The 26988-nt window shown below is 43.4% G+C and overlaps 1 protein-coding gene across 12 annotated transcripts in view; it reads left to right on the top strand.

The window, feature by feature from the left end:
* Window positions 1–1436: 1436 nt before the first annotated feature.
* ATXN1 (ataxin 1) overlaps window positions 1437–26988 on the top strand; it is a 230610-nt gene continuing 205058 nt past the window's right edge. For 8 of the 12 annotated variants that reach the window (XM_075083982.1, XM_075083979.1, XM_075083981.1 and 5 more), the window contains exons 1-2: window positions 1437–1727; window positions 8114–8237. The gene's annotated coding sequence lies outside the window, so the exon portion shown is untranslated. Of the gene's footprint in view, window positions 1728–2603; window positions 2701–8113; window positions 8238–26988 lie in introns of those variants that run through there. The other 4 variants (XM_075083976.1, XM_075083978.1, XM_075083971.1 and 1 more) reach the window with 2 other exon arrangements.

Genomic DNA, 26988 nt, shown 5'->3' with positions numbered 1-26988 from the left:
CCCACAGCGTCCAGCTCCGTGGAGCTGGTATGTAACGGCCTTTGGTATTTATGCAACATTTTTTGCAGTGTCCTTTGGGTGGGGAGAGGCTTTCTCTGTGCTATACCTCCCTTCCTGATGCCGATGCAGAGAGCGGATGGCTCCTTATGGACCACTGTCGGGTTGCACGCAGGCGTAGCAGCCCACTGTCCTTTGGCTGTATTCCTCCTATTCATAGCTTCCATGATTTGTTTTATTTCTCCACGTTGTACCTGGCTTGGTAATTTGGTGTTTTGTCTTTTCTTCTAAGACTTGAAGACCAGACTGAGCCAGTCCAGAAGGAGGGTATTTTCTCCAGTCTCCGGTTTGCATCCGTGCTTGTTATTTGCCCATCACTGCAGTTTATGGCACTGCAGAGACCTGTGTTGAGAGAAGTAAGAGAGGAATGCGCTGATGCTGGAGTGCCGGGGAATTTTAAGGTGCCTTAGTTGGGGGGGGAGTTTGGGAGAGGCTCACCATGCTCTGCATACAGCTGGGAGATGCGAGGGGATCTTTGATGAAGTGTGTGCTAAGGAATCCAGAGGGAGTTAGTACCCAAACATGCGTGGTTTAGCCCTCCCTGCCTGTCTTCTAGTTCAGTGATGGTATGAGTCAGAGCCTCTTTGGTCTGAATGAAGTGGAAGGTACTTTCTACAAAGCAACTCAAGCATATGCCAAGGATCCGGATAAATAAAACTAATTCAGAAAAAGGGAGTGGGATGCAGGCTTTTGCTCTAAATCACTTCGCAGTTCTCCACTGCGAAATGCAATATGGCATCTTAAATAAAATCACCCTCTTCTGACTCTCGCAGAGGCTGCTTCAGAGCATTCCCTGGCTTCCAGCACAGTTTTATTTCCTCCCTTAGAGAGACAGACCAGCCTTGACTGAGCAACTGTTTTTCATACATCCCTTAAACCAGCATTCCCTGCCATTTCTGAAGGACGGCATGCTTCGCTAGCTGCCTCTTCCTTCCCCCTTAAACAACATAGGGTTGGGGTTGGGGTTTTTTTATCCCCCCCCACCCCCCAGCTCATTTCTTTCTGCCTGCAAAGTGCTTTGAGATCCCTGCGACGCAGCCTGTCACAGGAGCGGGGACTTCTCTGGAAGAGCGGCGTGCGCAGGGATTAATCCCGCGGTAGCGAGGCCAGCCTGGCCTTTGAAGTGTTACAACGAGGAGGAGGTAAGTGCCGAGGCGACCCCCCCGTCCCGTCCCCCCCCACGCCCGCCGCACCCCCCCCCCCCGGGCAGCGTGCGGCGGCCCCGCAAAGGGTTAAGGCCGCCTTGGCCCGGCGGTGCTGTGCGTATGCAATAATCTGTGTGGCTCTCTTGGCCGCCTGCCAGAGTGTTGCCTTGCCTCCTCCTCCTCCTCCTCCCTTCTCTCCCCCCCCCCCCCCCCCCCCCTTTTTTGCATGAAGTAGGATCCTTGAGCTGTTGCAGAGGCAGCCAACTGCTCCATATTTGGCTTGTTACCCATTTACATGCTGGAGAGAGGAGAGGGAGCGAGCGCTGTACCGCAGACATCATTTTCTACTACAGTGGTGGAGACATCCCGGACCTGTGTCACTGCAGGGGGAAGGAAAAAAACCAAACAAACAAACAAACAAAAAAAAAGCAGACCCAAGCCCCGTGATCAGCTAGGAAGACATTTGTGTGCGAGTCTCTCTCTGACCCCCCCCCCCGCCAACCCCACCTCCACTGACACTTCACAGTAAGTGGCTTTTTCTTCCTCATCTGCTTTTCGCCTTCCTCCCCTTCCCCCTCCCCTTACCCCCCCCCCCCCGGCTTTTTCCCTTGTTCAGACTGCAAACCGCCGGCGATTTCCAGCTGGAAAAACACGGGGGTGGGGGTGGGGGTGGGGGGAGTGAATTGCCCACCCCACGGCGGGGCTATAGCCCGCCTCGCTGCGGCCGAACCCGGCCCGGCCCAGCCCGGCCCGCAGGCCCCGGCTCGGCCCCCTGGGAGGGGAGGCAGGCTGGGAGGGCGACCGCGAAATGGCCGAGGGCGCCGGCGGAGGGAGCGCAGCGGGGGTGCGGGGACACGGTGCGGCCCGCCGCGGCAGCTGAGGGCCGAGGGGAACCGCTCGTACAGCCCTACACCTCCCCTCACCACCACCACCACCACCACCACCACCACCTCCGGCTCTTTCCTCAACCCCCCCCCCCCCCCGCCGTCCCCCGGCCCGGGTGGGGTGTGAGTGGCCGCGGGGAGGGTGGACATTTTGCGAGGCGCGGCTGCCCCTGGTGCGGCGGCCTCGGGGCGTGTGTGTGTGAGGCTGCGCGTGGATGTGTGCGGCGGGGGGGGGGGGGGGGGGGGGGCGGTGCGGTGTCCGTGTGTGTGTTTGGCGACGCGGGGGGACACACACTGTGTTTGTGCCTGTGCGTGTGCCTCTGTGTGTGTGTGTGCGCGCGTGTGGGTGCGGGGGGGGCCGTGCGGTGCGTGTACGACGGGCGGGCCCGGCGGCGCTCAGCGCAGCGCGGGGCCGGGTGCCGGCAGGGCCGGTCGCCGCCGCACGGCGTATGTAGTACGGGGCTGGGCGGCTGCCGGAGGGTGAATGAAGCGAGGAGGAGGCGGCGGAGGAGGAGGAGGAGGAGGAGGAGGAGGCGGCGCTGGGGCTGGGATGTGCCCGGCAGCAGCCCCGCTCCGCTTCACTCGGGGCCCAAGCTGGCTGCAGACGCCACCCGGTACTGCCGGCCGGGGGAACGGGGGCGGGAGGGGCAGCGCCGGCGGAGGGACGGGGCGGGAGGGCCCGGGAGGAGGAGGAGGAAGAGGGGGGGGGGGGCAGCGGGGGGCCGCCGCCCCGCTGCCCGCCGCGGGGTCCGGCCGGCGGCGTCCCCAGGCGCCCGCAGGGAGCGGGGCCGGGGCCGGGCTTGGGCTTCCCCGCCGCTGCCGCCGCCCCGGGGCTCCGGCGGCGGCCGCTGCCCTCCCGCCGCTCACCTCATCGCCTCGGGGTTTGCTTGGGCCGGGCTGGTGGTTGGGTCGTGGGGATTTGGGTTGGGTGTTTTTGTTTGGTTTGGGTTTTTTTTCTTCTGGTGGTTTTTTTTTTTTTTTCTGAGGCATCGTAATTTACCGGCAGAATCCAAATAAATGACCCCATGTATGTTTGTGGGTGCCGAATCTGTTCGGTGCAATTCCTGAGAATATTAAAGTTTAAATTAAAGCGTGCTGGAAAACATTGGCTCCTACTGTAATAGTAATAGCGATAATAATAAAATGACAGAATTGGGAGCGATTTACGTGTTATTGAAGAGGAGGAATTACTGAAGAGTAATAATAGAAAAGAAAACAAGTCGGAAGCCCGTTATATAATGCACTGTGTAGATAACGAGAGCGACAGGCTATTTTTATTTTGTTTACCGTATGCTGTGTAATAGGGACTCCTCTGAGCAGCATCTCTCCCCCGTGAGCCCAAACTCCAGATAGATTTTGGGGAAAAATCATAAGCATTCCTGATCTGCCCAGGCGAAGAAATCTGTGTTTGTAAAACCTTCCTCCTGACAAACGTTTTCTGTGCACAGACTGGCAAGGGTGCAGGTAGATGACCTTTGCCGGAGACCTTTTCCCTTTCATATGGTAAAGAAATTCATATTTTCTAACACAGGTTACACTTTAACCTTTAACACTCATGGTTATCCATTTTATGCAGTAATGGTTACTTTACGCGTCAGATGTGGTCAGGCGTAGCGAGTTACTCTGCTTACACACCGAGAAGTCAAGGACTTTTAATTTCAGTTTCGAATGAAGCCTTCCCCTAAAGGAAAATCCCAGCTTCGTGTTAATCTATTTCTGTTCGGGTGATGGAGATGGTACACTTTTATGATACGGAGCAAGGGTTATGAATGAGGGAGAGGGAAACTGAGAATGGCCGGGGAAAATATTACGCCGTAGTTATTTTTGCGATGCTGCGAGATAATAGTAAGTTGTAATTGCATGTTATTGCACCTAATTTGTTCATAAAACCGGTCCGGTGTTTTACGGGCAGCAGGTTTTGGTTTTTTTTTTTTTTTCACGGGTGGCTGTAATCTCACTTTTTACATAAGGCGGAGGTCGATAGATTTTCCTCCGCGCTCGCCTGTCTGTCTGTCTCTCTCATCATGTAGCGACATGTCAGCGGCGTAGGCTTTCAGCGCACTTACTCCAGCCCTCATCAGTCATGTAATTAGATCAGGCTGCCATGGTAACAGACGGTATTCACCGTCCATTCAGGTGTGTGTGCGGCTGGCGGGCGACCCACCGGGCTACCGCCGGCCTTGCGTGTGCCGTGTCGTGCCGTGTCGGTGGCGTACGGCCGGCACGGCCAACGCCTTGGGCTTGCCGAAAATTGAAGGATGCCGGCAGTGGTTTCCTAATGGCTGAACTTCTCGGGAAGGGTGTTCATTGCCTACTGTAATGTCAGGCAGATGGAACGGTACGTGGCATGCTTAGCAGGTTAGCCAAATGGTTGGTTCCCCTTGCGTTTGTTATTAGCAAATTAACAAAGGTGTGGTGCTTTGTAAAAATGCTTTTGGCTTTAAAAGCTTGCAATAAAAGTTTCTTTGGAGTTTTCTCTCTTTTTTTTTTTTTTTTTTTTTTTTTCCTGGCTGGCTGGTTTAACTGTTTGGTGTCTGTAACGGTGTTTGTGAGTTTGTGACAGTTCCCATCCCAGCATTCCTATTTTAGGCCACAGGCTTGTTATTCTCTGCTCATGTACTGTACTTTAGACCTTTTGGCTGGTAAAATGAAAATCAGTGATACCTGGTATAGCTACTGTCAGGTTTGTTAAGCCTCTTCATAGTTCTTAGCAAGATCTAGGCCCATTTGCATTTTAGGTGAAAGCTGACTTCATTTTCGTGTGATAAAAAACTAAGCGTATACTATTAAAAACAATTTTCTCATCAGTAAATAACTCATTTCTGATATTGGTGGTTTTTTGCCTTTTTTTTTTTTCGTTGTGCTCATCAAAATATTATAGCCGTAGAGCAGGAGACTTTCTGCCACAAAGTTAGTAAGACCTTGAAAAAATATGCAGTCTGATTAGCTTTGAACTGCATACCGCTCTTAAAAAAAATGTATTTAACCTAGGAATGTATATTTGTCTTTATTCCCAGTATTTGGATACCACTCTTTTGAGTTGCTTTTTCACAAATGTAGGTATAATTTTTTTAAAGGCACCAAATTTGGCCCTCCGTTCTAATGTCATAAGTCTGGAGTGAGTCCAGGGGACGGGATTGTGAGCCACTTACATGGGTGTATATCTAGAATAACTCAATTTATTGGACTTAATCCAGGCATGTAGTAAAGTAACAGAGCTCAGAAAGTGATCTGCTGCATATCACTGTTATTTTCTCTGTTTCTTTTTAACGGCAAAAAGCACTGCGGGCTTAAATAGGACTTTTGCCTCATTAAGGAGCTGCATTAAGTGACTGCAGAAGTGGTTAACACCCCTATTCCAGTCACTAATCTTCTGTGCACTTACACTACTATTGAACTTGGCCCAGAGGATTTTGTGTCTCGATGATGAGAAATCATCAGCACCCACAGCTCCCGAGCGTTTGTAGTACCAGGCTGGAACATAATGCAATCCAGAAATATCTCAGTAAAATAGATATTTTAATCGCTCTGATGGTAAAGCACCGGAGCTGGAGGAGGTAATGAGAAATGCCTGTTGGTGGGTTCAGCTCTTGCAGCGCCAGGCAGCTGGCAGTCTTGCGTTCGGTGTGACAAGTTTGCAGGTCTCAGCCTGCCTGCCCCACAGAGGCATTTCTCCTTGGAGGGGCGAGGGGATGGGGAGTTCGTGGGCAGTTTCCTACACTCAAAGTGCAGCTTTTCAGCGCCGCGACTAACTCGCCCTTCTTGTTAAGGGAGAATATCCTCTGCAACCGCCTCGGTTTTGGGCCTCTGTACCAAGGAGGTGGCTTGCAGTAGAGGAGCCTGTTGGGAGGATGGGCTGGAGGGAGCGGAATAATCATGTGCAGGACGACTCCTGTAGAGCAAGCCTTTGTGTGCTGCATGCTGCTTATACATATTTTATTGTAAGACAAATTACCTGTGTGACTAAGAGCATTAGAAAGTAATTATTTTCAAAAAGGCCGTATATACATAGCTAAAAGACTTTTCGAAAATAAACAGTGCAACTTTTCTCCCTTGCTCTTCTGGCCTGATTGAATTTATTTAGAAAGGTTGAAAAAACTAGTCTTGTTTTAAAGGAGATTTACAAGAGACCTGGAATTTCACTTAACAAAAATTTTTATGTAATAGATTCAGTGGCCTAGTTTCCTGTTAATTAAGAAAATAGACAAATGCAGTCACCTGAAAAGCAACTAAGGATTTAAACATCAGAATTTAAAAAATAATTGTTTTAGGAATGTAGCTAGTAAAACAAAATCAAGGCCACATTTTTCCCTTGCTGAAGTTTAGCAGCACATCTTAGTAGATGGCAGTCAGGATTATCATTGTCATTGTTCATAGGGTGTGCTGCTCCTGTTGTGGTGCGCTAATTGAAGGGGAAGCACAATAAAGAAGCATGGCAGGCTCTAGAGGAAATGCGTGTCAGAGTTGCATAGATGGTCTGAAGCACTGGCTGGCTGCAAACGTACTCCAGCATGTGAGCCAGCTCACACTGATGCCGCTTGAGAGGAGTCGGGCTATGTGACAGCCTTAGCCAAGTGTACAGGTTGTGGATGATTTGGCTGCTTTGGAGGAGTGTACAGGTACAGCGTGTACAATTCACACGGTGCAGATAACAGATTTAGTTGTAGGTCTCTGCTGAGACTGCTGTAACCAACTCTGCTTTAACAAATGAAAATGTAATCAGCATGAGAAACAGAAGTATGACAGGCTTGGCACAGGTAAATATTTCATTGCAAAGAAATGGCATGCTATATTCCAGTGACTTCAATAGCCTAAGCTTTGCAAACTGAAAATCCTGATCTCATCCTTTCTTTTTACTTTTATGCAAGGCTCTAAGTGCAATAAATAAATAAATAGGTATTTGGAGAAAGGCACTGTATTTTGGAGTCTTGTTCAGCGGTTCACATTCTTTATATAAAGAAGTTGAAGATTTTTACTTGGTTTTGGCTGAGCTGATACATGACTCATGTTTTAGAATGCAAGAAACTTTGCAGACTCCTGACTTTTGCAAAAAGACAAAAACCAGGTCGATGACCATAATTCCTTTCTGACCTCGGTGTATGTGTTGAGAATGTAATGCTTCATGTTTGGGCTTTTCTTTTTTTTTTTTTTTTCCTCAAAGCTGTAGTCTGCGGTGGTTGTACAACACATGCAAATCTGTGTGTGCATTGGTCCCAGTCTGCAAAGTTACTTTATAGTACATGTCCCAGTGAGGGTTTTGCCTGAATGAGGATTGATTAAAGAACCTATCTGGAGTTAAGTATGTGTGTAAATCCTTCCATAAATAGGCACAAGTAAGTATGCTCATAAACTGAAACAACAAAAATGCTTCTCAGTGAGGGAGAAATGGTCCCACTAAATCCTTTTATTGTCCCAAGAGCGATAAAAATATTTGGTGAGATTCCAAGTGAAAAAACAAAATGTATTTTGTTTAATATGTGATGTCAGCAGAAATTCAGTGCCGGCGCTTTGTAATTTTACTGAGCAAAAATACAGAAATAGAAAAAAAATCACATTGGTCAAGTTTTCCTTTGCTTATATTATTTGGCAATTTGCAGTAATATGCATTGACTCTAGCATGCCACCAGTAATGACAAAATAGTGCACAAGCTAATGTCACATTGCCAAAACTGATTATTTTTCTCCTAATAGTAGTAGTTGCAGCAGTATGTTTTCTGGATGATGCCCCTCCTCAAATAAAATATGTTCTGTTGGCAGTGAAGACAGTCATCTCAACTCGCTTATGATTCTTCACCTCATTAAGATCACATTTAGGAAAAGAGCACTCAGTTTGAATAAATGGGCTTTGCTCTCTACTGTATGTGCTCTGTCTGCAGGATTAAAGCTGTAGTTTATTTGTGCTTGAGTAGTAGCAAAAGCAGTCTCAGTCTTCACTGGGATGTCGTAGCAAGTTGTAAATTGTTTGACTCTTAACTGTGTTTTTCTTTCTTTTTATTTTGGATTCCATCTCCTCAACTCCTGGATCAGCAGTCACATCGCAGGCCAAGTCAGATGGGCAAGCAATACAAGCTGTGAATTTATTCTTGACCCCTGTAGGACAGTGACCACCTTCATTTTTGTCTTCACCATACAGATATGCACTGCCAATAAGGTGAGCATATAATGCTTTTTATTTCCTCTAACAAGTGTACACTGTCTGCTCTGGGCTTTAATCAGTGTGGACACCTTACCAGTATCTGTACGATTACCTACCTGTGATACATTTGTACTTCCTTTGCCTGGCAGTAGAGGTCCTTGAGGAACTCTTGTCAGAAAAATTCCATTAACTCTGCTGACTGAGTTTGGTGACTTACAGGACAGTGGGCTCCAGATGAGTGGTTTTATGCTCACCTCAGGTCAGAGCATATTCAGTTACTAAAAGACAATAGTATGAATGGAAAAGTTTACAGGCTTTGATTTTTGTTGTAAAATGCCATGTGTAAAATTGTATAAATCCTTCCTGTGCTTCTATGAATGTTTTCAGTGGTTCTTGTTGCTCACAGCCTGCGTGACTTTTCCAGCGTCTCCACGTCCTCCTGTGCACTAAACTTTGTCTGGAATAAGGATACTTCCCAGGATAACTAGTCACTACTAATGTGCCAGGGTGTCCTCTGTTCTGGTTTGAGGAATGTTTTCAGTTCTTCTGGTCTTTTTCCCCTGAAATGCTGTAGCCAGACTGGATGTAATAGTGCACATATATCAGCCTGCTCTTACTCTTCTCCCTCTTTCCTTCCCATATGGTTGTGGAGAATACCTTGAAAAACCTAAGTCTCAAGGCTCGCTGATCATACTGCCAATAAAAAGAACATAAATTTTTATTTTATTTCTTTAATCTGATTGTCATTAAGCCAGCCTGGTTTTTTGGACCTGTTGTATGACTTTTGAGTGCTTGGGATTGGCAATACTGCTCATGCTTAAAGAAAACAAGATAAAGGGTCATAAGAAAATTGCCTGTGTCTTTAAATAAAAGAAAATGAAATGTAGTTGTTACGTGCAGAAAATCAATGGATTATTTTTCTGTTTACAGCCAGAAAACTTAATTACCAAAGCATTCTGTTTATGAGGGGCTGATCAGAAAGTCTCCATTGCAGAATAACTTTTCTATGACTTGCTGTATACATGAAAAAGTATGCAGCACATAATTTACATTTTATTGTGGCTGCAGGGAGGGGTGCTGTGCTTTACAGGGAAGCTGTCTAAGCAAGTAGTTACATGCAAAAACATGCCTGTTACGGTTTACAAATAAGCTTGAATGGTGGGGATGGATTGTAATCACTACATCTCTTCAGAGGAGTAAGAATTTCTTGAGAGTGAAAAAGCAGACAAAGTGCCCATGTGCTGACACATTTCTTCTTTCTGTTTTGGAAGAAAACTGACTTGGTAGCAGCTATTGACTTGGGAGATCAAATAGAAGGAAGCTTTTTGTTATGACATTATAATTTCCACAAAGCATTTAATTTTTTTCAGAATTAGTTTGGGTTGTATGAAATTGTATTTATTTCCAGAAGTGATTACTACAGGAAAGGCTTATATCTCTTAATTAGAAGAAGTAATCGTTTATAGTGTGTTGGTCAAATCCTATGAATAATCAGATTGTGTTATCCACAATGTATTGCTAAGTTACCTAGAATATTTTAGCATCTGGCATTTCCTGCAGTTGCATGAGAAAGAATATATTAGATGTTAAGCAAACATTTTGGATAAAAAAAAATATAACCTACTTAAGTCTGGTGCAGACGCATGACAGGAATATAGTACTATACTGCTTTTTTCTGTACCAGTGAAGCTCGAAGTATAGTGTTGTATTTGTGGACCTTGGGTCAGATTTGTTTTGGCTTCTTTTCTTGTTGTTGGACATTTTAGTCACTGAGTTTGGGGTACCTCTGTTTGCCTTATTAGTTAGTTCTCATTTTCTCTAGGGAGTGATAAAAAATCAGGCCCACCATATAATTAAATTATAAATAAAAGTTATCAGGGTAGAGACTGCCTGCTTACAAACGTTCTGTCACTGGATGTAACAGGCAGGAGCTTGCAGTAGTAACACATGAAAGAAACGTGACCTGGTGCTGTGCAGCGAGCCGCCACAGATAGGTTTCACAGCTCAAGACAGAGAATTGCGCGCTAAGATCTTTTCTGGCTTTCAAATTTGTTTCAGGGTGAAGGTGGAAACAGCCCCGCTCTGTTTTAGGCGGACCTGGGTTATTGCCACAGAGTTTGTCAGAGGGGCTGAACATTGGGTGCATTCAACTGAACGCATCCAAAATCAGATCTCAGAAATCTTACTTCAGGCCTAATGGCCATACACGTATGTTCGTGGCTTTACTCGTGTGAGGAATTCACGACTTCAGGGAGTAATGTTGCTGTTGTGTGTGAGCTCCGGGTGTGCTTACCCTTCCAGTTCTAGCAGCATTATTGTCGAGCCTGCTAAGCATCTTCCCTGAATAAGGACATGGGGATTAGTAAAAATAAAATAAAAGTAAAAAAATAGAGATACAGCTATTTTTTTAATCATGACTTTAGTTAATTTTAGCCTGTTCTAAAAAACCTAGAATTATTGCTATTTGTTCGGAGTGTGCACTGCCTCCTTCCACGTAGGCAAATGACTCAGTGCTTTCTTTTAAACAGTTGTGTTGAGAGGATTTTGCAAGAGACACTGGATGTTTTAACAACCAAAGAGTTCTTTTCCACTGTCGAGTCACTTAATACTATTATATGATTAATAGATATTAGGTTGAATTTACAGCCACAGCCCATTTGTAAGAATTTTTTTTCCTGTTTTTTCCCTAAGTATGTCTGTATGCTACCTAGTATGGGTTTTTTTTTACATAAGACATAATTTCTGTTTTATGTAGACTTCTGGCTACTCCTCTCTGTTAAAGGACAACAGTCTGTCCTTTTAAAATACTTTGTAGGGAACATAAAAAGAGGTAATCTGTCTCTATATTAGTGTGTCCAGTGGTGGCTTTTTGATTGCCACGTCGGTGTCCTTTTATCCTAGCTGGTTTTATTTCTTCCGTCTCATACTGTTTAGTAAGGCCTACGATAGCTGTAGGGCCAAAAGAAGGTATGTGATGGAGATTTTGAATGTATTAGAAGCACAAATGAAATGGAGATGTGAACTAGATATAATAGGATAGTAGTTAGAAATAATTTTTTAAAAAATTGTTTTGTGTGTAAGTGAATAACTGTACGGTCAATTAAATGAAGTGACGTGAGTGCAGACTGACATCTTAGAAATGAGGCTTTGCCATTGCCCCAGCCCTACCCCCTCACCTCAGCCCTGACCTTTCACGTTTTTGCTCTGTTGTTCCTTCAGCAGATACTGAAGGCCTGGTGATTGAAAGTTTTGTAACGTGGTCTAAAGTGTAAATGGAGTTGGGTCTAGTGATCTGTCTACATAAAAGCATGAGGCTCATACCAAGACCTGAGGTTTGATTGACCTTCCAACTTCTGTTTTGAAAGGGTGTATCTGCAAATGTCATAAGACACTTGCTGTCCCACGCACTGTAATTTGGTAGCATTACTTTATAAAGTATGGGCTTTCAGATGTTGAAGTATTAGAGAGACAGAGAACTTCTACGTGCTGAGGGCTGACAGTGGTGAGATGACTAGATGTGATGTGCAGTTGTGTATCAGCCTCAGCATCTGTGTGTGCCACCCTCCTGGCCTCTCCCTCGGCATTGTGTGTTGGGGCAGGGATGTGCTGGTGGGTTTTGCTGTGCCTGGAAAGCAGGGGTATGCTTCCGGTTGAAAATTAGCCCAAGTGGCAGCATCAGGATTTGAGTGTGTTAGCTGAAGGGTTTCTCATGGTGAGATACTGTGGTGGAGGCAACCCCTAAGTTTGATAATTCCTTCTTTATTTTCTGATCAGGTACTTAGCAGTAATTGACTCATTTTGGGACTAGCTGAAACCCTGACCTAAGGATTTATTGAGTTACTCTTCACTCTATAAAAAGTAAAAATGTTGAAGTGTTTCTCACTCATATTGGCATGTGGTTGTGATTGTTACTGCATTTTTGTTTGTCAGGTACCCACACGTGAAGGCCCTTGTAGTTTTGTAAATGTAACATTTCTGTGAGGCCAGCTACTTAAAAGAAAGTTAGGCTTTAATGGAGAAAGAGAATTACAAAAAGCAGGCTTAATCCTCTTTCACTGTGCTTGGAATTTTTGTGCTAGTGAATATTTTCTCATTGGTGCAGTTCCCTTTCAGTGCCATGTGTAGTAACTGAGTAGAGAGTGATTTTTTCTTATTAATGTGATAGTAAAGGCATTTCTCCTCTTCCTTAGCCCCTGAGCACATCCCCTGCTTGGTACTGTGCTGTGTTCGTAGCTTTCCCCAGATAGTCTGACAGCAAGCAGATCCAGAATAGTTTGAAAATTCACTGTATGCAAGAGGAAAAAAAAGAAAGTCCTAGTGGATTATTGCACTAGAAGAAGTTGTAAGTTGCTTCTCCATGTACCACTAGCGGTTAAAAACCCATAGCACTAATGATATGTAATGCATTTTTATTTACAGACTAGTAGGCTCTACTCTGACATATGTCTAACAGGGAAGCCCCTCCCTTTAACAGTTGTATGTCATCTGCTTCAGAGAACTAATTACTTGGCAATTCCCATTTGATAATTCCCTCTTTATTTTCTGATGAGTTACTTAACAGTGATGAGCTTGTTGAGCAGAATACCATGCTTAATCTGTGCTTCAGAAACTACAGTGCGGGCCTGGGGATATCATTGTTTTCTAAATGCTGTTTAGCCTTGCCATAGGAACACTGAAACCACACTAAGACATGTTAACAGTTCACAGTTAATGGTAAGCTTAACGTGAGTGATGCGCAGCGTTTGCCAAAAAATAAGAGAGGGGTTTAGGTTACTGTTGCACTGCAAACAGGATGTTAAATACATAATTTCTCCAAAAAACCAAACCAAAACCTAACATAATTTAGACATTAAGAAGCAGAAGCTTGTGTCAGAGGTATCTTGTGCGTGTCATTTCTCCTGTCCTCTGAAATAACCAATTTAAAGGAAATCTTCTTTTAAAAGAACCCACTGTTTCTTGTAATACCTGTTTAACAGTTCAGCTGATACTGGTGATTGTTGTGATGTTTTAATATGAGATACTTAAATTATCACTGTGTTTTCTCTGTCGTTACCTGTCTTTTTTACTCTTCCCCAATCCCTTTTTACATTCTTTTACTCTAGTGGCCACAGCAACCCTTGTTTCTAGCTGGGGAATGCATTACAAGTCTCACTGCTCATTACAACATCACAGTGTTCCTAGAGGGTACCCGAGTTCAGCGGTGCTTAGCTACAGCGCCAGGCGAGGGGATTTATGGGGTGAAGTGACATCAGCCTGCTCATGGCAGTGCTGGTAAGGTCAAAGTGAGTCTCTCTTGCAGATCAGGAGTCAGATGGGTCCTGTTCAGACCTAGTGTCTCTGAAATTCAACTGTGTGAAACCATGCTGTTGAGTTTGATTAAAATTTTATTATTGACTTCAGTAGAGGAAGGTTTGAGAGTCAGCTACAGTCTGACTACACTTTGGCTGGTGGCGTTATCCCACCGATACTGATACCTGAAGAATTGCATTTTGGCTGAGCCAGTGCTATCAGCTGAGAATCAGGCTATTTTTTCTTTTACTTGAACAAGAATTGTAGTATTTTGCCTATTAGCTCACATGACATTGCATCATCAGGCTTGCTGATTTATTAGATATTCACAATGATATCTCTTGGCCAGTACTGGGAGCTGTGTCACAGGCTTGTTTTATCAATGAGAAAAATGCATTTGTACATAGTTACATGTGTTTTTTGTAAAATTAATCAGAGGAACAGTAATTTTATGAAGCATAGCATTCAGAACAGATTAAACTGCTTTAATTGTGTTCATGAAGTGCACCAGCTATAAAATCTTTTGAAAGGAATATTAATCAAGTTGATCAAAGGTGGCTTGAAGTACAGAATTCAAATACGAACACAATTACTTTCTATCTGTCTGTATGTTGCTGTAGCTTGGGAGGTTATTTTTTTTTTTAATTTTTAAATACAAAAATAAGATCCATTTTGCTTTTTGGATTTCTTTTTACCTACAGAATGTGTCACTTTTAAAAAGCAAAGATACAAGAGGATAAAATAGATAAAATTTTGCATTTTATAAAATATAGTAAGTAGGGATCATAATAAAATAAGAAGTTGAAACCAAACAGAAGGTCATTGAACCATTTTTTCCAATTTTTTAAAATTTATTTTTTATCCTATTTAATTTTTTAAATGACTCAGGGTATTTGAGGTAGTGCTGTATAGGCATTGCTGAAAGCAGAAATCCTCCATAAGAACATGAAAAGAAATATGACCATGAGCAGAATGTCCCAACCTGTGATCTGAAAGGTTAGCTTACACACCTGGGAATTGTCCCTTGACACATCCTTCTACGAACCATTATAGCTGTTGTGGGGTGACCTGTATCCCAAGCTGTGGCGTGGCGTCATAGTCTTTTTCCAGAGGCAGCCAAAGAGTTATTAGATGGTGATTTGGGCTGGTCCAAACCACCTGCCCAGAGGTGGTCTGTCCACCTGTGAATTGTCCAAACCACCGTCTGTTCACCTTCCTCTTTGGGCTTAGCAGCATTTCCCCAAAGGCTGAGACTCTACTCAGGCAGCATTGCCTATGGTTTCGGAAGAGACTGTGTGTAGGGGCTCCGGTTTTGGCCCGGAGCATTTTCTTCCCTCAGCAAGGAGAGGCAATGTTGCTCATCATTAAGACCGAACTTTTGAATAAAATGTTTGGCCCCAGACACACCGATACTGGTATTTCTATCAATAATTATGCAAATAAAACACTACCATATGAATATTGTGAATATGATCTTTCAGTTAACACAAGTTTTTAATTACATACTAATGTCTTAAGATTTGAGCATCTGGTTTAAAACAAACAAACAAAAACCAACTAATTAACATACAGTGGAGGTTTTTCTGTTGACAACTGCTGTTGTCTCCCTGACACCCAAATGAAATGGTACCTTTCCCCCTACTTCATTACACATGAGAGAACTAGTACATCCTAGATTTTGTATTTCTTTCCTCTAGATTCTCTCTCCTTGTTTCCCCACCACCTACCCTGGCCTATGTTAGCATGACTCCTCTGTGAGCAACACTTGCTGATGGAATAGCCAAAGGTGAACTGGTGGATCTGGGCAAATGTTTTGTCTTTGCATCTCCTAGTTTTCAGAACTGAGAGGCTGCTTTTCCTCTTTGTTTAGGTCTTGTCTGCCTCTTCTTTGAATCAGGGATGAGTTTCAGGTTTCCTGCTTACCAGTCTTGCTAAATTTTCTTGGATTTCTGCTGTGATCTGGCCTGATATTTTTGTTGTTGATGACACAGTCTTGGCAATTACTTGTGATTTTCTTTGTGAACTTGACAGTTGATTAATTAAATTGTGGGGAGATAAGTGACACAGCAGCGCCGTCTCTGTAACTTGTGTTTTGAGTCTGCATTCTATTTTATGGGGAAAGAGGGTGATGGTGGGTCTTATGGACCAATAATCTGTATTTTAAAATAGCACTGTGTGTTTGTTTGGATAGCGCACAAGCATGTTATGCAGTGACTTAAAATATATGCGATACTACAATACCGAAGGAGTATTTTGTTCCATATTTGCACAAGCTGACAGAATAACTCAGTCGTGGTGCCTGGTTATCAGCTGTGAGAATGATGCAAACCAGCATGGGTATATCCGACCATTTGTTGGTTGCCGCCAGTTTGTTTTGATTGCAGCTCACTGGCAGATTCAAGGGGAATACAATGTGTAGTGACTGAGTGATTAAAGTAATTCCTGATTGGAAGTATGACATTTGTTACATGACGCTACTACCCAGGTGTTGTTATCTGGTTAGAATACAGCCAGATAGGGCCCTAAGGAAAACTGAGGTGGGTAGAAGGTTTATAGTAAGCATCTGAAATATATTAAACAGCAGCAGTCAAGTATGTCCCTGTTACCTACGGAGTCAAACTTGTTGAATGTCACATTGGCTGTATGGAATGGAAGAAATGCAAACTAAGACACACTTCTGCTATGAGTGCAGCTCTGCTATGAAGTGCGTTCATCTGAGCTGTCAGCTGGCTGGCTGCAGTGTTTGGTGCTGTTTATACAGCTCAGCCAGAGTGTCTCTATGAAACCAGTAGTGCTGCTCAGCCTGTGCTGCAGCAACCAGGTTTTTATGCTCCTTATCTTGTTTAACGTAAACTGTGCATGTTGTGCGTCATGCTGAGGTGCTCAGACAAATGCTGTGGTGGAGTAAGGGGTCAGGTTCCCACCTCTGTTACTTGGACAGTTTAAATGGAACCGGATGGGTGTAAATGTGGTGTGACAGAGCATGGGATCTGGCCTGGGGTCTTTGGGGGGTGTCAGGGCCCTCTGGACTCAGGCTGGCAGGCCTGCGTTGCTATTCAGACATTGCTTGGTTGGTGCTGCAGCAGTTGAGCTTTAGCTTGGCTTTTCTTCCAGGCAAAGAGGGAATGAAAACTGTTCCTTGGTCAAGCGTCACTGGTCATCTTTCTTCTCTGTGCTCTTTATAGATCCCAAGCAGTATTTTGCCCTTTCATCCTTCTGTCCTATTTTAACCTTTTCCAGGCTTTATTCTTTTGTTACTGGCCAATTAATTGTTCTTCTCATCCCCTTCTCTACTGAGATTCTCCCATGCTCAGCAATTCTTGCTGCTGCGTACCTGACCTACTTGTACGGCTCCCTCACCAGGTTCGTTACCTGCAATATACTTTGATTGTGTGTTGGCCCTTTCTTCAGCTTTATTTCTGTGTGTGTTTCCATATGTCTAAAATCCATTTCTGCTCAGAGGGTTTCAATACCTCAGTAATTTTCTGCAGAATTGCAAATTTGAATGTTGTTTCATCTACTTCTCTTCCTTCCTCATTAGTCATAGCTGGATTCTGAGCTTTACAACCCTGATGATCTGCCTGGACAAGCCTTTCACGCCATACAGCCTTCCCCTTCTCCTCTTGGGAATAAACCCTTTATTTCTTCTCTGCAGCTTCACCGTGGGTGCCCGTTTCCATGGCCGAACATTGGATTTTCAGTCCTGTGTTTCCCTGCCAGTCTTCCCTGGCTTCCAGTGGTAGTGCCTCTTCAGCAGGCATCTTGCTTTTCAGGCTTGTCAGCTGGTCTCTAACAAATCAGTTGTGTATACTTGTTTGTATAATATTACACTGTGGCAGTGAAAAAAAAAATAAAATTGAGTTGTTTTCTCTGTACCTGAGCATGGAGGGGGGGGTGTCATTCATTCATAAGATAATAGGGTCACTGTTACTTTATTATCATATCACATGGTCTGCTAATCAAAGAATTCTTTTACTGTGCTAATAGCAGCATTTCAAATTGTTAATGTCAGTAAGCTTTAACAATGTAATATAATTTTGAAATGTCATGCTGGTGAGACAAAAGTAACAGCCTGGCTAGTTTTCCTTGTGTTTCCAGTCGTTTTCATACCGTGACTCTGCTCCAGTGGCAAAGTTCTGTAGTAGCAGGTTGCAAAACTTTCAAGATAAAATGTAAGCTAAACCAAAAAAGAATGTTTGAAAAGCACTTCATTCAGAAAAAGAAAAGAAATTGAACATGGTATGCATTTTGAGTGAGGCTCTTCAGTGAGGGAAAAATTCCTGGACTGCTATGGAGAAGTACAGGAATGAAGCACCGTTCCATTGAATGAGGGAAGTTCACAGAAGGTATGAAGTGAAAAATGTGAGTTTTTTTTTTTTGTGTGTATCACTGTGTTTTTGCCAAGAACTGAGTATTGAAATGATAGTGTGGTCATAGTAGATATAAAAAACCCCAATTTAATAAGCATTTTGGTTGATAATTTTGGAGATTATACGTTTTCTCAAAAAAAACAGGCTTTTGACTGAAAACTGTCAAAAATAGTGCTTTTGTCTGAAAATTTATACCCCTTCTTGTTATAGGTAACACCAAAAAAGATACAAATGAAAGGATATTGGAGGAAAATACGTATTTTCCAAATGGATTTACTCGGTGTATTTAAGAATAGCTTAAGTACAGTTAGTTTCACTTTTCCGATATGTGGACAGTTTCCCAAGGTGAGAGAAGCATCTAAAAAAAAAAAAACAACCACATGCTTATACGGTTATAAAAATTGGTGCAGGGAGCTTAGAGGTATGAGTTACTACTTTTAAAATCCTTCATTAGAAACAAGACTAGACTCCATATTGATGGAGTCCTTTTAAAGGCAGTGCCCTTTTAATCAGCAAACAGGTCCTCTGTGCATCAAATAATTAAAAATAGAGCAAAGTTTCTGAACAAGGCGTCTGGCAGAAGCGTCTGTACTTCCATCTGTGCATGATTAGCAGAATGTTTCATGATATTTAAATAGCATAAGCTTTGCTCTCTTTTTTATTATTTGTTGTGCTGAAGACCTGTTTGCTTGTTAAGTGGTCTTTTTTGAATAGTTACTGGCAAGGAATCAGGAAAGTGTATGAAGACATCTTGTACACACTGCAAATGCCTAATTGTCCCTTTTTTCCAGAGAGACACTGCCCTTACTATTTTTTTGTGATAGGAGTCTTACAACATCCTTCACCTGGTTTTTAAAATTTCTTACGGGCCAGCTCATTGCAGAGGGATTTTAGCATGTATTGTGGTCAGTGCCCATGGACTACGGTTTCACCGATATTGCTATTATTTTTATAACAGTGGAGCTCAGAGGCATGTTACAGTATGAGTACGCACCAGGGTGTACGTGTGGCGGTTCAGATCTGCAGCTTTTGCTGGCTGTGCGCGGGAGCCATGCGTCTAATCTGCTGTGCACACTACTCTGAAGCCTTACCCTTTCAGCAGGGACGTAATCAGCCAGGCAACAGCTTTCCAAGTGGTTTTGAGGCCTTAAACCGGGACTTCTCCTTGCTGGCGGTCATTCAGCATCGGATTGTGTGCTCTTCATCTCTGGCTAGCAACACGGCACTTTGCAGTTGTAGCCACTGATTTCCCTTTGTACTAGTAAAGTTTTTGTGTGTGTGTTTTAGAGAGACCTGAACAAGTAGGGATGCAGTGAAAAGAAGCCACGGCCTGGGTGCTGAGTGTGTTGCTGTAGCGGGTTGAGGGCAGTTTTGTTACGTGCAAGTGCCTGGTTGTTTGGAGCCGGCAGGCTGGCAGGGAGCTGAGACACTCCGATGGGGTCAGAGGTCCTTTGTGGAGAGCTGATATTCAGTCTTTGGACAATTTGCATTCTTGGATGGGCATGGAAAATAAGAGCTTTTGTGGCATGTGTAAGTGGGGTTTACTTTGTAGCTGGGTTTTTTGTTGCCTTTTTTTTTTTTTTCTTCTGGTGTTTGAGAAAGGCTGTGGTGTGTGATGTGTGAATACTGACCTGGGTCATCTCAACTTCAGTTCAGGACTTCAGAAGAAATTGTGGTTACTACTGAGAGCAAAGCTGTTCACCTGTCAACATAAGTCCATAAACTGCATGTTTGTATCTCAGACAAAACACTGAGAAGCTTTGGCCTTGGAGAAAGAGTCTGCTATGAGCTTCCACGTAGGGTTCACCTCACCTAGCTAGTGCTGTGTTACTGGTGTCTTTCATGCTGTTTCTGGCCCAGCTTTGCAGAGCAGAGTGCTCTGGGGTCTCAGAGCAAGGTCTCCTCAGCAGGGTTATATCTTATGTGGGTGAGGCACTGGAAATTCAGAGGCGGGGCAGTGGTAGGACCATTTTGCAAATGCCTGTCCATTGTGTGGTTTGGCTTCCAGGCGCCCAGGGAGGCCTGAAGATGAACGAGTAGATGCAGAGGAGTTCTGGAAGGACAAAAGAAGGAACAATAATATTTTACTGTAAAAGCTCAGGGTAACGTGTGTGCCTGTTCCTTCAGCTAGACCTTACAACTAGGACATGAAGCAGTTCCACTCACATTTTACCCACATCACTCCTAAAAGCTGTTAATATTGGTCCTCTTAATAACTGAGTTCTGCAGAAAGAAGAATTACTTCTAGAGCTGATTCTTGATCAGTGCAGTTTGGTGGGCCTAATACTAGCATCCGTCCAGGAACAGGAAGGAAAAGGAAGGCTCGGGCTCATTTTAGAAAGATGTATAAAGTTGTGTTGGTAGGTTGGTTAAACCAAGACAAGTTTTGTGTTTTGCTCCTAGTACTTTTTCTCAGAGCACACCATAATGTTTTTTTTGGAACATAACATTCAGCTTATGTTGTGAATGAGAGTTAATTAACATTAGTATGAATTGCATATTGTCCAATGGAATTTGTTTTTCTGTGTCTTCTGTCATGCTGAAGGTACTTCAAACGCTTTAAAATAATGAGTTCAGCTGTAACAGTGTGGTGGCTTTGTAGACAATCATAGCTGTCCTGGGTGCAACAGGAGATCCAATTCAAGGATGGTTTCACTGATTGGAGTGGGAAGAATACTGGTTGTGATGTTAGTATTACCCCTGCTATTTTTTAAAACGTATTTGTGACAGGCTCCTCATTTTGGCAGACTGGATTTTTCTGTTTATTACTTAATTTATAACTCTCAATGCAGTATAAACAGAATGATGAAGAATTGCAGGGCATATTATTCACGAGCTGTTGTTTAAACCTCATTGTTGCATTTCTAGCCCTGATTATTTCACATCATGACATACTACATGAAAAAGCTGGTAGCCCTTGGCTTCCTGAAACAAAACCAAAGTTTCCTTTTGTGACCCTGCAAAAGCGCATTGTAGCAAAGCAGGTAAACCGGATTTCAACCTAAGATGGTAGGATCCTGTTGATTTGTGTGAAAAATGAGGGTTCCGTTGGTTGTCTGCAGATCTCTGGAGGAGAGGGAGTGCCTTGTATCACTCAAAAACAATTCCTTTCAGCTGGCTGGAGAGAAGTGTGGATAGCATCCAACATACAGACGTCCCCAAGTACAAGGATTATAATGGAAATGTTGATGACCAGTCAGTATAGAGATATTAGCAAGTATTTATATAACTCAGAGTTGTTGACTACTGTAGATATGTTGTTTTAGGCCCTGTTCCCTCTGGCATTCTTCCTGTTGACTTTTGGAGGGTTAGGATCAGACCCCTTTGGCTCAAATTTGGAGTGAAGTTAATTAGGACTGAAAGAAGTGTGCATGTTCTGAAGTCAGCCTCCAGTTTCAGAGGGGAGGACAGTGGAACTAACTGACCTGTACAATGATACTGAGGTACTTCATGGCATGATCAAGCCATATACTGAAAACAAAGCTTGCCTTGAGTTAATTGGGATATTTCATTTTGACCTATAGCTTGTAATGTTTTCTGTTAATGGAAGGCTTGTTGTGGTTTTTGTGCATTCCTCATAAAACTGTTCTTTGACAAGGAGAAAAATGTATCTATCTAATTAACATGCACCTTTCTGTATACGGGAAGAGGCATTCATTATTTTCAGTTTGTACGATTATATGAAAGCTTCTCCAAAACTTCGGCAGCTTGGTGGGAAGGAGTGGCAGTTCAGTGCATTCTCAGCTGTGCAGCTCTAATGCATGTTGCTTTTAAAGACACCTACATGTTATAATAAAAATACCCCTTATAGCCAAAGATACATAACCACAGTCTAGATAATTACAAAAGAAAGAGACTCAACTAAGTACTGAAACAGGGGGGCGGAAAAAGCAAAAACGAAAGACTTTTTTAAAGAGCAGTAGAAATGATAAAGGAAAGAATTACTATTCCATAAATATTTTTTTTAAAAAAAAAAAGCTTAGTGGTTCACTATATGTTAAAGTTGCTATCCGTTAGGGAATATATGTGGAACAAAAGTCTGAAATACTAAATACTGTAAAATCAGTTTATTCATTTGTCCTTCAGAAAAATAATAAATGTGTAGCTTTGCTAAAAACAATGAAAGACAGTTTGGGGAAAAGTGTAAGTGCTTCTAGAAAAGTGGAACAATACATCTCTATGTAAAATCACACGTGAGTGGTGTAAGCGCTGTTCTGTCACAGCTAGGGCTGCTGAAATTGTAAGCAGGTAGCAAAAATTTAATGTTTAATATTTCACGGATAATAATTGTTCTGAAAGCTTTAAATAGCACAGGAAATGTCACAAACTTGACATTTGAATATTAATATTGATACTGAAACAGTCTTACCGCAAAGAATGCCAGGACTGCAGGAGGAAGGACAGCATTTTGATCAGATAACGACAGAAAAGTTTTAAAGCCCTTCAGATAGGTTGAAAAATGCCTTTTGAAAACTGGGGTAAAATTATGTTTCAGGATTAGACATTTTATATCCAGTTTTGGGAATATCCCTATACAGGTAAAGTTGGAACCAGAGAGATGTTCTTCTGTCATTTCTGTCTTCTTGCCTCCTCCCCCATTTGCTATTTGATGAAGACTCTCTCAAAAAGGTTAATAGCTCAGGGCTACAAAGTGTTTTGGATTCATTTGTGCAAATATATGAGCACATGTGGGTTCAAGAAAAGATGCATAGGGATGTATAGTCTTTACTGTCTGTTCTCAGACTTGCTTGAGAGGTAAGTCATCTTCTGTAATGTCAAGATTTAGCTACAGGTTACTTTATTAAGGAGAGGCCTTTCTTTTCTAATGATAAAGTAGAGCTGGCTTTCCTTTTTTTTTTTAAACAAGCAAGCTTGCTCTCCCCATGACTGTGTGCATATGAGTGTGGGCACAATCCTTTACTGTAAGTTCCTTATGGCTTGCCTGGTTCTTATAAAAATGTATGGTGAGATCAGAAGAATACAGCACTTCACATACAAATACACAGTAAGTTGCAGCCTACCTACATGATGGAGCCCAAGGACTGTTGCCTCTTTGCATTCACGGTGTAACGAATTTCCCCCAAAGAGGATGCAAAATAAAGATGGAGACTGGTGAAAATCACTAATCATATGGTACTTTGCAAACAGAAGAGGCCAGCCAAAGGCAAGACCACATGAAGAACAGGAATATTTCTGTTCTGTTGCTCTGGGTAGTGCTGTGTTGTTGTGGATGGTACCCCACTGTTGATAAATCTCTTGATAGCTTTTGGCAATTATGTTCTATAGATGATTGGGTAAGTCGCTTTGCTGGTGATAGTGCTGATAGGTACATTGCTTTCCAAAACTGCTTATCATGGAGTGTATAGAGCACATTTCTGGCTTTGTACTGCCAGCGTAGGTTGTGCCAGTTTGAGTCTAGCTGTTCAGCTATGTGTAAGCTAGTTAAAGGAGTTTTCTTTTTTGGGGGACAGGAAGGAAAAGTTTGTCAGCCTCCTTTCTGAAAGCGTTTTGGTACTTGTGACTTCTTTTTCTCTTCAAAAATGTATCTTGCACTTTCAGACTCTCTTGTTTTCAGATGTGATTAATGGTAGCTTTTATCTTTAGAATGCAAATGCAATTTTAGCATACTTTTGCACTGTATAATACTTCTCTTTGCACAAACTGCTTATGAGACAATTTTAAAAAGATAGGTAAGTATTTAAAAACCAACCGACAAAACCAAACCAAAATACAGTTTCCCTTCTGAAATGTTTAGGTGCTGCAACATACTTATGCTGAAGATGCACCATTCCGCTTTGTGAAGAGTAAGCAGCTCCCTTTAGTTGTGTGTTACCCACTGTAAATAGAGGGAGAAATTGGGCAGGTCGCTAGAACTGTTGCAATGCCTTTGTGTTGCGTGGGTGGTTACCTATACAGAAACAACCCCTCTGAGATACCTTTTGCAAGGGGATGCTGGGGAATCCCAGATCCCTGGCAGTCGTCAGCATTCCTGTCCAAAGGGTGAAACAACAGTACTTTTATTAAGAAATGCAAATCCCCTGCTGCCGCTGTGCATGTACAAACAGCTGTGCATGTACAAACAGCTGTGCATATTCAAACTGGGCAGGCTTTTGACCCCCAGGTGATGCCAGTGGTGTTTTAAGCCTGGCCGAGCTGTTGAATTCGTTGGGGACAATCTTATTTTCACTAAGGAGACCTGGACAAGATAGTAACACGTGGAGATCTTACTCTCCAGGGCTGTGCTATTTGTAAGGTGATTCACAGCATGTACAGAGTGCATGGAAAATGTTGTCTTGGAAGCGTTCCAGTTTGTTATTATTTTGAAGTCATTTTTCCCAGACACAAATTCTGATGATTGTATAGGGAGCCGCTAGAACTACAGAGAGTGGAAGGTGAGTCTCCCACACCTTAGGTTAGGATGTAACTAGTAAATGACATCTTATTTTGTGGCCAGCTATTCACCTGACTGTCTGTACCTCTGTTCTAAATAAAAACCAAGAAAATGAAATACTCAGGAGACTTTGGCCTGTTGCAGGATGGGTTGCTGTTGCAGGTGATTATATAGATCTATTTTACTGCCTGTTCTTAATGCCAAGATTTAGAAAAGCATCTTGATTTTGAACTGCCCAGAAACACAGCCCACACTGGGAGTAATCGTATCGAAACAAATTATGGTTTTTTTACATCCTTATACTTCCTATATTTCTTCAACTGTTTCCCAAAGTATCAGCTACATCTACTGTCAGTGGTAGGATAATAGGTTAAATGAAATTTTTTTTTTTTAAATGCTCTAGTATAGCTACTCTTAGGGACACAGAAGTAAATTGTTAAGATAACATTAATCTTCTGATTTAGAGCCTGAACCTATTCCCTTGATGTTAGTGCAAATTAATGGAATTAGGATCAGACCTTTAAAGGACAAAAATAATAACACCCCCCTAAACTCCAGCTGTAGTATCTTAGAGCTGACCAAGTTAAAAATATGAATGAAAAATTGTGACGTGCCCCTAATACTCAGCTAATTTTCACAGTGAACAGAATAATCTTCCATGGAGCTCTGAGTGGCCAACGCATTATTGTACATCAGGGCCCTATTAATTCATAGATTATTGACAAAGCATATGGTAACTGCTCCAAAGTACGCCATACACAACATGCTTTAATCTTTCTATTATTGTTTAAAACTACATTCTAATGTGTCACTGGGAATAAACATACTCTTGGAAAAACTGTTTGCACTGTGGTACTTGCTAGCAATATGGTGTGTGGCCAGGATGTACACCAGATATTCAAAGTATGTATGCTGCAGAATTTGCAGAATTCGTGAATTTGCATTTTTAAATACTTGGCATTTCTGGAAATACCCTGAGGTGTAACTGTCCGCAACTTCCCTCTACTAAGTAATTATTAAATACTTGCTTTCAAAGCTGAATCATTAACCAGCTGAGGAGTGGGTTTCCTAGCTAGTGATTTTAAAACCTTACAGTCAGGACTGTGACTCAGAAACGTGGTTTTTTTTTTTTTTTTTAACATTGTTCATTAATACTGTGAAGTACTGCAGCCTGTTAGCTGAATGCCCTGCCTCCCCGAGTGCAGTTTATTACCCTGCCCTTTAGAAAAAGTGACAGCTAGGGAGAGGTGCCTGCACAATCACCACCTGATTTAGTTTTACCTGGCGATATTTCACCTGGCCTCAGTTGCTCACGGAGAAAAAGTGTCTCTCACGCCTCTGGTCAGAGCTACCTATTGCACATGTGAACCCTTGGGAGTAGGGGTTCAAACCCTGGGTGGGAGAGCAGACTGGTGTCTGTCCTTCCCAGGTGGGTGTTTTGGAGACTGTGGTGGGTGCGTTATGGGAGTGCTAGGGGTCTTCCACCTGAAACTGTGACAGTTGGGGCCTCACCTGCCTGCCTTCTGTTGAGGGACGGGGAACTGCCTGAGGGCAGGCGGCCAGATTTTCATTTTTCCCATCTGCCCCTGCCTTGCCTTTGCTGTTGTGTTTTGGCGAGGCTGATTAGTTTTTAGTACTGTCCCTGTGGAAATTTTGTGTGGTAAAGAGCACTAAATAGAAGTGCATTCATTATACTTGTATGTTACCCCTGTAGGTATCCCACTAGCTTTAGAGATGATTCCATCCCCCTGGCTTAAGCAAGACCTTGGCATTTGGCGCATTTAACTTCCCAGGGGGCTGCAGGGAGGGGGTGTTTCCTGCCCCTGCGCCACCCTTGAGCGAGATGCACCGTGTTGGAGCTGCATCATGTTGCACTGTGTTTGCAATGAGCGCCCATTAGCCCTCAAAATAACATCATGGCTTTTCCGTGAACTCCTCCTTTCCCAAGTAGGGGAGATGCTGGTGGTGGGGCCTTCCAAGCCTCTCCTGAAGCCCCTGGGGCCGGGGAGGGCCCTGGACTTGCCCCTGGCTGCAGGGTTCCTGGGCTGACACCACCACCCGCATCTCCCCAAGCACCTGTGGGTGCACGCTCGAGGCTGGCCGCTTCCCCTGCCCTGCCTGCCTTTCTGAACCCCAGCCCTGTTGTGTTTCCTGGAGCAGTGGCGTGTGGGCGTGCGGCAAAGTGCTCCCTGCTTGTGAGACCATGCTGTGCTGGGTGCTCCTGCTGCACCAGAGCAGCGGCTGCTCCTCTCAGGGGTTTTTCCATTGCTCCTTGCTGCTTTGGGGTCAGGTTTATCCCAGGTGCATGCCTTTGGCTGCCCAATGCCTGTGGTGCAGCTGGGGCATGAGGGAGAAGGAGGGATAAGGTGGGATAAGGCATGTGGGTGCTGCCTGTGAGCCTGCACACCTGCAAAGTTTCAGGATACACAGAAAATACTAAGGCAACTAATTGCTAAGCCTGGAGTTTGTTTAAATACACCCCAAGTGGTGCATAATGTCTATAACCCAAATTTTTCCATCCTTTAGGAATGTTGCCCCTTTGGGATAGCTGGATACAACACAGTATCAGGGATACAACAGTGCTGCACCGCACATGCATAGCTACAGGGAAAGTACGCGCTGCTGCAGTCTTTGCTGGAGGTTGCATACTGCAAAGCGTTGTTGGTTACATTGGTTAATTGGTTTGTAATGTAACGGTGGTTTTTAGTTTGTACTC

Source organism: Phalacrocorax aristotelis, chromosome 2 (genome assembly GCF_949628215.1).
Source record: "Phalacrocorax aristotelis chromosome 2, bGulAri2.1, whole genome shotgun sequence".
Classification (NCBI taxonomy): Eukaryota; Metazoa; Chordata; class Aves; order Suliformes; family Phalacrocoracidae; genus Phalacrocorax; species Phalacrocorax aristotelis.
This window is presented reverse-complemented; position numbering and strand designations above follow the sequence as displayed.